This window comes from Babylonia areolata, chromosome 24, assembly GCF_041734735.1.
Source record: "Babylonia areolata isolate BAREFJ2019XMU chromosome 24, ASM4173473v1, whole genome shotgun sequence".
Classification (NCBI taxonomy): domain Eukaryota; kingdom Metazoa; phylum Mollusca; class Gastropoda; order Neogastropoda; family Buccinidae; genus Babylonia; species Babylonia areolata.
Window position 1 is genome coordinate 48150548 of NC_134899.1, and position 13398 is coordinate 48163945.

At 40.0% G+C, this 13398-nt stretch overlaps 1 protein-coding gene across 1 annotated transcript in view; it reads right to left on the minus strand.

Moving 5' to 3' along the window:
• The window catches only part of LOC143298660 (glutamate receptor 3-like), a 148369-nt gene that overhangs the window by 123309 nt on the left and 11662 nt on the right, over positions 1-13398 (minus strand). The gene's annotated exons all lie outside the window — the stretch shown is intronic.

Genomic DNA, 13398 nt, shown 5'->3' on the forward strand with positions numbered 1-13398 from the left:
CATCCAGGATTTTATGTCAAAGGTACATGCCTGTAATTATCGGATCAATGTGTTCAGTGAACTTCATAGCTGTGTGTTATCAGCAAAAGAATCATTAGTGACTGAGTGAAAACCAAAGCTTTCTTACAATGGAGCTGAAACAACCTTGGGAACAGCGAAATGGGACTGAATTTGGAAAGATATGATTCATACCGGTTCACAGCAGTGCCTTGATTACTAAAAACATACCGCATCGTTCAATGGGGATGCTGTAATCGAATGGTTCTGTCTGTCTGTCTCTCTCTCTCTCTCTGCATGTGTGTGTGTGCGTGTGCGTATGTGTGTGTGTGTGTGTGTGTGTGTGTGTGTGTGTGTGTGTTCGTGCACGAAGGAGTGTGCGTGTGTTGGGGTCTATATGTAATAAGTCAATAATGTTTGACTCACTTGTGTAAACAAAATGAGTCGATGTTATAACCCCGGTGTTTGGCTCTCTCTCTCTCTGTCGGTCTGTCCTGTATGTATGTATGTAGTGCCTGTGTGTCCGTGGTAAACTTTAACATTGCCATTTTCTCTGGAAATACTTTGTCTGTCAATCCAAAATTTGGCTTGAAATAGTAGGAAAAAAAAGCACAGTCATACCAATAATAGGTTGTAAATCTCCCGAATTAAACCGTGTTTCCGAATCATTAACGATTTACTTCGTTGACGCTATTTCAGGATTCCGAAAACACCATTTGCCGCTACCCCAGCTGCAGGAACGTAGGCCATGCTTGGTAAGAAGACGGCTTGACCTCATTTTTCTTGTTCGCAATTAAAAGGAACGAGATACAAATTATGGACAGAACACATGCAGTGACACTAAATACCCCATCGACGTGTTTACTGCCTATAGAGATTCTAATGTGGACACCGAACCAACTAGAATGAACAAAAGAAAACCCTCAGCTCTCAGGCTTTTCTTTTAGTTTTAACAACAACAACAACAACAACAACAACTACTACTACTACTACTACGGCTGCTGTTGCTGCTGCTGCTACTTACTACTTTGGACAGTTGCTTACAGAGCGTCTGACATTTGTTTCTAGGCGCGTGCATACGCATTCAAGCTATGTACGATCTCAGCACACACACACACACACACACACCAACATGGGCAGTCCATGCTGTGTTGACTTAGATTTTCTGTCAGTTATATTTTTTCTCAATATTTATTGGTTCTCCACATGATCCATGAAGTCAAAATCTCTTTCGAATTTATGAAAAATATGTTGGATTGAAACTTCGCAGCTATTGCACTGAGGAATGGAAATGAAAGAAAAGAAATGAGATTTTAATTACTTAACTTTTACGTATTCTTGTGTTTGTTTTTTTCTTAACGGTAAATGAAATGTTTATTAACTTTTCCTTTATGTGGTTTGCCTCCTTATCTTGTCAGTTGATTTACCCTTCATTCGATCTGTCTGTGAGAGAGGAACAAGCAGGATTCCGGGCCGGGAGATCATGCACCGACCAGATTGCAACTCTACGCATCATCACTGAGCAATCGCTGGAGTGGCAGTCACCGCTGCACGTCAGCTTCGTCGACTACAAAAAGGTGTTTGACATGGTGGAACGGACAACAATCTGGCAAATCCTCAGACACTACGGCATCCCTCAAAAGATAGTGTCATCCAGAGCCTCTACAGAGACACCAGCTGCAGAGTCATCCACAACGCCGACCTGTCACCATCCTTTGAGGTCAACACTGGAGTCAGGCAAGGATGCCTGCTATCTCCTCTAATCTTCTCACTTGTGATTGACTGGTGATGAAGACCAGCATGGACCAACCCAGACATACAATGGACCCTCACGAGAAAGCTTGAAGATCTCGACTTTGCAGATGACATCGCCCTGCTGTCACACTCTCAAGGATATATGCAAGACAAAACAGAGAGACTGAGCAACGTCACCAGGACTACAGGATTGGAGATCAACGTGGGGAAAACAAAAAGCCTGCGGGTCAACGCCACTCAGGAAGCGCCCATCAATATCGATGGACAGGCCATAGAGGATGTTGACCACTTCACCTACCTGGGCAGCATTGTCAGTAAGACAGGAGGAGCTGATGAAGATGTAAATGCCAGGATCAGCAAGACGCGTCATGCTTTTGTCACCCTCAGACCAGTGTGGAGGAACGAAAACCTCAGTCTGCACACCAAGCTAAGGCTGTTCAACACCAACGTCAAGTCCGTGTTATTATACGGTTCGGAGACCAGGAGACGCACAAAGAGCCTGGACAGCAAGTTGCAAGTCTTCATCAACACCTGTCTTCGCCAGATCCTGCACATCAGATGGCCGGAGCGAATCTCCAACGACGGACGAAGCAAGACCAAATCACCAAGAATATCCAGATGAGGAAGTGAGGTTGGGGTTGGACACACCCTGCGTAGAGGACAGGCCCCACATTCCATGCCACGCCTTGGACTGGAACCCACAGGGGAAGTTGAAGAGGGGACGACCAGTCGACACCTGGAGAAGAACTCGACAGGCAGAACTCAAGTCCACCAACATGACCTGGGGTGAAGCCAAGAGAACAGCCCAAGACAGAGCGAGATGAAGATCTGCAGTGCGGGCCCTGTGTTCCGACCGGAAAGAAGAGGATAAAGTCAAGTAAATCAAAGTCGATCTGTCAGACACACAAAATATCATCTTAACCCTTTCAAAACGGAAATTACCAGGCTTCTGCAACTGGTAGGCCTTCATTCCATCTTCTTGCATGCATGAGTGACATGCCCCCCCCCCTCCTCCCAGCCCCTAGCCCTCCCGACCCGCCACCCCCCTTCCCCGCACACACACACTTAGATTCGGAAAGAAGAATCCAAGCCATGGAGATGAAGTTCAATTGATGTAAACATAAGATACACTTATCATAATGATTATCACCAATGAACCAATGCGTCAAACCATCAAGTAGCATATGGGAAACGCGTGAAGATCTGATGACATCTTGGTATGGCCACAGACCAAGACCCGATGGTTTTGCTAAACAATCCCTCAAGTAACTGTTGAAAAAGGAAAGGAGACAAAGGAGGGGAAACAGAACAGTACAACAACAAAACGATGGAGTGATAACAGTGCAGACATGACGGACAAACCATCTATCCTCCACAGTGCATGAACAGATAAACTTGGGTAGGTTTTCTCTCCTGACCACACTCATGATAACACAATTTATTGGATTTTAGAATAGAATAGAAAAGAAGATGTCTTTATGACCACGTGTACCGGGGTCACGAGGAATATTGGGGAGGGGGGGGGGGAAAGTACATAACAAGATACGAACATCGAAAATCATACAAAAACACAGACACAGTGGAAATTGGATACATACAAGTGCATATCAATATAAAAAACCTGTGCATACTCACACATGCACGCACTGCACACACATACGCACACACATGCACACACGCACACACCCAAACTCTCTCTCTCTCTCACACATACCTTTGAACAGAAGCTGCATATTACATGTGGATGGGGCTGATGACTAGATCTTCAGGTAGATGGTTGTTGATTGCACAATTCTATTTATCAAACTGGATTTGTTCGAGAGACAGGACATTGACTGCTTTGGGGAAAAAGCTATTGGAGAAGAGATTGGTTTCCGTCCTTATACTTCTGTACTGTCGACCAGGGCGGAGCATCTCGAAAATCCCCAAAAAGCTGGATGTGATTCGTCCTGGCTGATTGATTTTGATTTTTTGAGTAGCCGCTTATGATATATGTCTTCTAGAGAAGGTAGATCAGCCCCGGTAATTTGGTGGCAGTTTTTACGATTCCGTTAAGGGCTGCAACTTCTGCCTTGGAAATGTTTCCGTACCAAACAGTAATAGCGAAGGTTAGCACACTTTCAGTGACTGCTCGGTAGAAATCAACCATGATTTCTTTTTTAATTCCGAACTTTTTGAGGCGCCGAAGAAAGTACAGGTGCTGTTGTGAATTCTTAACATTTTTTTCTGTATTTTTCTCCCATTTCAAATCGTTGGAAATGATCAGTCTGAGAAATTTAAAGTCGCTGATGATCTCTACTTGCTTGTCTTTAATGACAAGTGGTAAGAGGTCAGATCTGGTCTTCCTGAAATGCAAACTTAAATCTTTTGTTTTTGATACGTTGAGTTCTAAGTTGTTTTGATCACACCAGCTGACAAGGGATCAAAAGATGGAGGAATGCAGGTTTTTAGGAATTGTAGAATCAAGCGTTCAAATGTTTTCATTACAACTGATGTTAAGGCTACAGAACGATAATCATTAAGACAACTTGGCTGTACTTTTTTTTGAACAGGAATGATTGTTGATTTCTTAAAGCAGTGTGGCACCACACAAGACTGAAGGGACATGTTAAATATGTCAGTGAAGAAACTACATAGTTGGACTGCACACTTCCTCAAAAGGCCTGGTGATATGTTGTCAGGGCCAGTGGCTTTTCTCATTTTCAGACGACTGAAGTGGCGTCTTACTTCATTCTTTTGGACTATGAAAGGGGGAGTGGGGGTGATTTCGGGTTCAGCCACGTCAGAAGCAGACAATTGTTTGTCGAATCTGGAGTAGAATGTGTTGAGTTTGCCTGGAAGAGTTCTGTTAGTGCTGTCGACTGTCTGGTGGGTCATTTTGTAATCAGTGATGTTCTGCAGTCTGGACCATACATTCCTAGAGTTGTTTGTAGACAGTTTTTCTTCTATTTTTTTCCGATATAAAAACTTTGCCTTCTTAATGCATTTTTCAACACTTCGTTTTGCCTTATTGTGGACTGTTCTATCACCAGTTTCGCGAAAAGCTCTCTCTTTTTGCCTAACAGCCCCATTACAATTTACACCAAATGTTGTCGTTTGAAAATATTTTGATATTTTCTGATGGAATGCACACACTTTCACAGAATGAAATATAATCACACGCTGTGTCGGTATATTCATTTAAGTCCCCGGCAAATTCTTTAAAAACATTCCAGCCTGTACATTCGAAACAGTCCTGCAAGGTCTCTAAGGCAGGGGCCGACCATTGTTTCACAGTTTTCACAACTAGTTTTTCAGCTTTCAGTTTTTGTTTGTAGACCAGCACCAGAAAAAATCATGCTGTGGTCGGACTGTCCCAAAGGTGCATGGTGGATCGAGTGGTATGCCTTCTTGATGGAGGTGTAGCAGTGGTCGAGGGTCTTGTCACCACGTGATGGACAGTCCACTTGCTGGTACAACTTCGGCATTTCTATCTTCAGGCTGGCTTTGTTGGAATCACCAGCAACGATGACGGTGGAGTCGGGACAACTGTTCTCACACATGCTAATTTCGTCTCCCAGGCAGACCAAGTGCTGCGGAGAGGTTCGCTGTGGGATGGACGTACACAGCGATCAGCGTCACTGAAGGAATTTCGCGCGGGAGGTAGAAGGGTCGGCACTGGATGGTTAGGAACTCCACGTCAGGGAAGCAGGCACGTGATAACACTTTGACATCGGACACCAGCATGTGTTCACGAAGAAACACACACTGGCCGCCCCTTTGCTTGTCTGAGTCAGCAGTTCGACCGCACTGTGTACAGTGAAGCCTAGTGGTTGAACGGCGCTGTCAGGGATGTCCGGGTTAAACCATGTTTCATTGAAACTAAACACAGAGCACTCTTTGTAGTGTCTCCTCGTCTGAATATTACATGTGAGTTCGTCAATTTTGTTGGGTAGAGATCCAACGTTGGACAGGAACATACTGGGAGAGGTGGGCGAACACTTCGTTGGCATAACCTTGAAAGGGCCCCACCTCGCTTTCCGCGTTTCCTCGCGGACTGAGCCTTGCGTGCTGACCGGTCCGTGTTCATTGTTGATGGTTGTAAATCATGACAGAGTGAGTTGAAGTGAGATCTCAAAACACTGGCCTCACCTACCTGTTCCCTAACACGCAGCAGCGTGTCACGATCATATTGTAAGATCGCAGCTGTTTCCCTAACACACATTAACAGAATTAAACACAAATTGGGGCGTTTCAGATTTTACCATGCAAGAAAATGTTAATGTAAATGTTAATCACAGTGCATCGTCACAATACCACACATACAGTGCAGTCTAGACTGCTTCTTGAAGGTATGAAAGTTGGAGTCTTCCTCAAAAACCTTACAACATCACTGCTCGAATTTTGCTCCATACGTATTGACTCACTATCATTACTGTCCACATACCACTGAGCAAATCGATCAGTAAGATCTATCACTATTTACGTTATGTTTGTATGAAAGAAAGACTTTCAGAGAAAATTCAGTTCATTGTCCTCTGTCACCTCTTCACACAAAGTTGATTCAGATTAATACAGTTCATGTGTGTGTGTGTGTGTGTGCGCGTGCGTGTTGAGCAAAGAAAAAACACACACACACACACACACACACACACACACACACACACAAATACAGTTCACGTGTGTGTGTGTGTGTGTGTGTGTTTTCTTTGCTCATCACACACCCAGCTCAAAATTACCAGTTTCTTTCTCTTTTCGCTATTTTACACAACCACGACACATACACATCCGCTGCGGCTACTTCTACTGCCACAACAACTATTATTACTACTGCTACTGTTGCCATTTTTGCTGCTACCGCTGCTGCTATATAACAGAGAGAGAGAGAGAGAGATGATGATGTATTCATTTAAAGCCATAGCCTCATATGAACGAAGGGTGATAACACAATATTCAGATAATTATCACCATTACTATCAGTGAACATTCACCATTTTCACAACTGTTTAAGAAAATTATGGCAATGGCGTTTCTCTTAACTTAAAAGCTCTATATCGATACAGTGCGAAGGTACGTAAGACACCATTATCAGACGATGCCATTAATAAACAAAATCTAATCAAATGTGGACATTCATAATATTTCTTAAGAATAAATTTTATGCGAAAAGCATGGAACATGACACTTCAAAACAAAAATGAACTTCATCTCCAAATGAACGTCATCTTCATTTGACTCCTTGCACAGATGGCACAGCTTCTCTGAATAATCAACATTTTTATAGCAGTAAACCTGTTCATGATTATTGATTTCAGAAATGACAAATCTAAACCGCGTTAATGAAAATCGTATATGTCCTTCAATGTTAAGCACAAGATACTTCTTAACTAGATGTGCACTTGACTGGATATGATTTTCCCAGTTTTGCCTAGCAAACGTTGGCGAAAAGTTTTCAAAAACATATTCTCATTACCTACTCATTATATTCTCATACATATCCAAATCCTAGTTCACAAAGACAAGTTCGTACATTTAACGCCCAGTTCCTTTTATCTCTAGAACCTAAATCATATAAAATATTAAAGAATTTACGTGGCAGTCTATCTTCATTCATTTTTAGTAATTTAAACCAGTATCGAACAAATTTAAATGCATAATTTCTTTAGATTGGATATCTGTTCGTCTCACCGTATATGAAATCGTTAGGTGTTTTCATTTCAACTCCTAAAAAGTGTTTAAGTCCGAATAAATGAATGGACTCACATTGCAGAATAGCATGTTTTATTCAAACCCCATGATTCTGAACCATAATGTACGATGGGCTGTATCTGGGTATAGAAAAGAAATATCCAAAGAATTATTGTTAAATAAAAAGTTTCTTCATATGTCACAGTGCGTTCTTTTGCTTTGCATGCAGCTACAAAACTCAAACGAGTAGAAAAAAGAATTCCAAGATATTTGTCGGTATTGACAACTGGCATGTCAATACCACCGTGCACCCACCTTTCCCTTGCTGCGAAATAACCACCTTTCCTAAAACAATACTATTACTTTTGTCTGAATTAACATTTAATTTCAATTTAGTAGCTGATCTTTTTAAGTTATCTAGTTGCGTCTGTAGACCAATAGCTGTCTCCGAGAGCTGAACAATATCATGAGCACGTAAGAATATAAACAGTTCTATAAAATCATCAGCGAATCTCACACCATGTCTTCCTCGGTCTATTACTTCTAAGGCTAATTCATTTATGAATAATGAGAACAAAATGTATATACAAACATATCTCTGTTTGATTTGTTACCACACCTAATTCTTGTTTTGACAAAATTATACATAATTTTTATACATTTAAAAGCTTTCCTGTTATGCCATGCTTTGCCAAATCGGCCACGACAAATTTCTATTGATAGAAATAAAACTCCTTTTCAATATAAGAAACGTTACATAAAGTTTGCGATTAAGAGAAAACTGTTTCTGAACAAGAGCCAAAAAAGGAAACCTGTTATCAATTGTTGAATATCCACGTTTAAAACTAGCATGATGTTTACTTGTTATATTTGTTATATTCTACATACTCCGGAATCCTTTTATCAATCGATTCCACTAAATACTTTACTGCTGATACCAGACAGTGAAAAACCCCTATAGTTATTAGTATTATTTATGTCACCTTTCTTATAGAGCAGCAGAGTGATTGAGTCACACCAATTTTCAGGGAAAATACCTTATCAAATGAAGCATTGAAGAATGTTGTAAAAAAACACACCCAAAAACAAAAAAACCAAACCAAACCAAACAAACAAAAAAAAACAAGAACAAAAAACAAAACAAAAACAAAAAAAACAAAAAACAACAACAACAACAACAACAAAAAAACAACAACCGAAAACGCTACAACCTGATCACATGGTGATTTCTGAAATTCCCTAATTATCCCAAATTTTTTAAGTGCAGTTGGAACTTCTTTAGTTCCAACAAGCCTTTAAGATGTTTATACCAACACTCTAAGGTATGTCATCCCTAGGCTGCATCTTCTTGGACGAAATTCTATTCATGCATTCCCCAAATTCCTTTTGATCTTTGACAGATGCTCTCAAATAATCTAGTAAGCTTTTGTTGAGTTGAACTGTCATCTCATATTCTCACAAAGATTTTTATATTCTTTTCTAGCTTTTATATACAGAGTATTTGCATCTTTATCTGAAGTTATACGAAACCTTAAAAGTAACCCGCGAACTTTTCTCCTATAGCATTTGCATTCCTCATCGAACCATCCCTCTTGCTGTTTATTATGATCCACACTTAACGTTTCCTTCATACAAGTTGCACATTCTCGAATACATTTGTTTAACAATTTTAATGCTTCGTTCATATTCACATCAGTGAGACCCAAATCCATTTTCAGTTTATCAATAGTTTCTTTCTCAATCAATTTATCATGGAATTCCCGACTATACTGCTCTTTCCACATACAGTTTTCTTTCACCTGTATGGTATTACGATTATTACTTTTAACTTTACTATTATTTGAAAAACAAATTCGGCACTCAAGAGGCTATACGAATTTATGTGTCTATCCCGAGAATCACGATTACAATTCATTGAGTAACTTGTATAGTAAAATTCAATACTGCAATCCAGTGACTGAAGGAGATCGCCACACAAAATGATACAGACATAACAAAGTTCTAACAGCAGATAAGTCAAACAATCTTCAAGTAGTCTTCTTGCTATTTTTCACTATACATTCACATCCGCTGCTACTACTTCTACTGCTACTACTGCTGCAGCTGTTGCCACTGTTGCTGCTACTGCTGCGACTCTAACACACACACACACACACACACACACACACACACAGAGACAGAGCTCTTGGTTCCATTTTCACCAATTCTGAGCACTGCAGTCCTAAGCCGGTCACTTGGCGGAGAACCTATTACGTGGGTTTGACATGCAGGCGCCCTCTACTGATTGTCAATGACAAGGTTGTCATCTGCAGGCTGTCTGTCCTTGTCCTTTTCTCCGACTGCTTCCATTTCCATGACAACAGCTGTTTTATCCCTTGCCTAAGCTCCACGTTCTTTCCAAAACTTAAATGGCCAATAGGGAATCAGAGTTAGTCTTCACTGCAATGAAACTATCTTGTTCTTGTCAAAATACTGTATGATAACAACATGTACTTATGCCATGAACGTCGTGGAAATATGAAGGATGCACACACTAATTACACCATCATGTGCAAAATATAAGTACTCAAGCAACACATGGGAATAAAATGCCTTGATATTCATTCCAAGGACTAAAATGCTTCGAAACTATTAACTCAGTTGGAAGTTTATTTCATTTGCATTACTGTCTTTCGCATACAAGTGGATTTCATAAAGAAGACAATGAAATAACAAAAGAAGTTAAAAACAAAACAAAAACACAACTTCGAAATAGCTGGTTAATTCTTAAACGTAAAAACAACTACTGAGCTCAACATAATATTTCCTTGTGTAAACAAAGTGAGTCTCTGTTATAATCCAGTGTTCGGTTCTCTCTCTCTCTCTCTCTCTCTCTCTCTCTCTCTCTCTCTCTGTGTGTGTGTGTGTGTGTGTGTGTGTGTGTCCGTGGTAAACTTTAACATTGCTATTTTCAATGAAAATACTTTGTTCGTCAATTCCAAATTTGACTTAAAAATCGTAGGAACAAATCTTCACAGTCATGCCAATAACAGTTTGTAAGTCTCCCGAATTAAGCCATGTTTCCAGTATCATTAACGGTTTATTTCGTAGAGGCCATTTCTGTGATTCCGAAAACACCATATTACTTCACCCCAGTTGCAGTTGCGTTGGCGATACTAATTGAGTAGAAGGCGTGACCTCGATTTTCTTGTTCGAAATTAAATGGAAAGAAATACAAATTCTGGACAGAACACATACAGTGACACAGACTACATCATCAACCTGTTTAATGCATATGAATCTTTTAAAGTGGATACTCAGTTAACTAGAATGAACATAAAAGAGAAAATGAATTGACCTTACTTTCCTGGCGGGTGTAACTAAACTGGATCCAGAAAAAAAAATCGGATAGATATTGCAGTGTGATTGCGGCGATGGCCATGTCTCCTATACCGCAGACTTTAAAGAATTCTTAATTGCCTTTAAAGAATTTTTAAATGCCCGAGATACACCAAAATAATATGATGTAAACAGCGTTATCACTTCCAATACCGCAATCAATTTATCGCCCTAAAAAACAAAAACAAAAACATACTTCAATGTTAATTTTTGAATGTCATTCATGGATCCTCAATAGTGCAGTGAGTAAGACAGTTTCTTCCCACCCGCGCATGCCGGGTTCGAATTTGCACTCAGGCATTTATTTATTTTTTTTACCAGAAGCTTTATAATAACAAATACAGAACACATCTTCACGATTAAATTTACTTAATTCTGTAAAGTGTATCACAAGTGAGTCTTGAAGGCCTTGCCTCTCTTGTTGTGGTTACAACAATGATTTAAAGGAACGGTGTGTTTCATGATTATTACCACTGTGTAGTTTGCTTGACGAGTCTTTATAAGAAAAAATACAAACAAATGGGTGGCGCTGTAGTATAGCGACGCGCTCTCCCTGGTGAGAGCAGCCCGAATTTCACACAGAGAGATCTGTTGTGATAAAAAGAAATACAAATACAAATATAACAGTCAACAATGCGTTGTTTGGTTTCTATTGAAAGCTTTCTCGTCTTCTACACCACCAAACTTAAGAAAGTCCATAAAGTCTAAACATCGCTTTACTGTAGACGCCCAATATTTCAAATAAACATTTTGGTAGCTGGTCATCCAGTTAACACTCATAATATAAGCTTGTTTTGGAATTCTCGTCATGGCGGGCATCTGTTGCAGTTTGAACCAGTATCATTGTGTGCTAATGCAGCTATCGATGTACAGAGGATACCTACCTGTATCACCGTATACGACTGCGTTCGGCGTTTTGGAAAAATCGTTTACATGCAAATAAATGAACTGATTCTATTGTTTTAAAACACATAGTTTCCCGAAAGATAACCTAAGTAATTATAATGTTCATGATTTAAATTTCCTCACCTTTATAAAACTTTTTTTTAGCTTGAGAGAAACGACAACCTTTTCTACAAATCATTATTTTGTTTTGCTCAGATTTACATCGAGAGCTTTTGATGCTTTTTCAATATTATTCAATTGATTTTGTGATCCAGCTGGATTGAAGAAACAATGTCATCGCAAATAGCAAGAGAAATATTTCTTGTAAACCAGGTATGAACTGAAAGCCATGTTCTCCATTTTCATTTATCTCATCAGCAACTTCAAAATCAAGACTGAAAAAAAGCAAGGGAGATAACAAACAGCCTTGCTTTAATCCAGCCGGGCCTTCAAAGAATTCTGATATGACACAGGACTTTACGGAGCTATACATTCCTTTGAGCATGCGGATCATTTTCGTTGATGTTTTAATATTTCAAAGTACTGCCAACAAGCTACCACGATTAAGTGACTCGAAAGCTTACATGTAATCAACGAATGCGATACAATTTCCCCTCCTTTGGGCCCAGTCATACAATCTTTTCTTTAAAACTGATGTCAATACTTTGCTTACGTAAAGAAGTAACTTTATAATTCTCTGCATTGTTCGCGTCACCCTTTTTCAGCAATGGAATAATGACTGAGCATGTCCAGTCCGAAGGGAAGTCACCACTATCAAATTGATAAATTGTTAAAAAGGGGGAAGTTATATTTTCTGATGAATTCGTCACCAAAACCATCCAGACCGACAGCTTTTCCACCTTTTAGTCTATGGATTGCATTTTTAACTTCATCAACATTCATTAGTATTAATTTCAGCATCAAGACGACAAACTTGTACACCCTACATTCCATGTCAAAGCATTTTAAACACTTGAGGTTCGTCGGCAACCACCGTTATCGTTCTGCATATGCATTCAGCAACTCGGAGTAAAGTGTTTACAAACTTTGAAAGAGCAACCTCAACATCAGCATCATCGAGAACTGACTGAGTACTAGGTGTAGACAGTTCTCTAATAAATAGATCGACTTAGAAGCATCTCATTTTATTTTATGCACACACTCTCTCTTTTGCCTTGATTGACTGGAGTCAGATTTGTCATATTTGCTCCGGTGGGCATGTGCTGTTATTCCACTCTTTCAGTTACAATAAAAAAATTTCATCTGAGTAACTAAGTCAACAGAACATAAAAATTAATCAATGGTACTATTGCCATTCTCAGTCAAGAAGGTAAACCTGCCCTCTTTATCTTCATTAACGAGACCGTTCAATGGAGTTAACTGAAGTTATATTAAAAACTTACCAAAACCATTAACAACATTATCTTTGCAGTATTTGACATAGAAACCTTCATCTGTGACGATGTGTAAGTCATTCAGAGCATCAAGTATCAATGACCAGAGACAGACAGACACAGGGACAGAGAGATAGATAAAAACAGAGACAGAGAAACAGAGAGGCGGAAAGACAGGGAGACAGAAACAGACAGACAAGACAGACAGAGAGAGAGAGAGAGAGAGAGAGAGAAGGGGTGTGTGTGTGGGGGGGGGGGGGAGACAGAGGCAGACAGACAGAAACACCAAGAGAGAGAGAGAGAAAGAGAGAGAGGGAAAGAG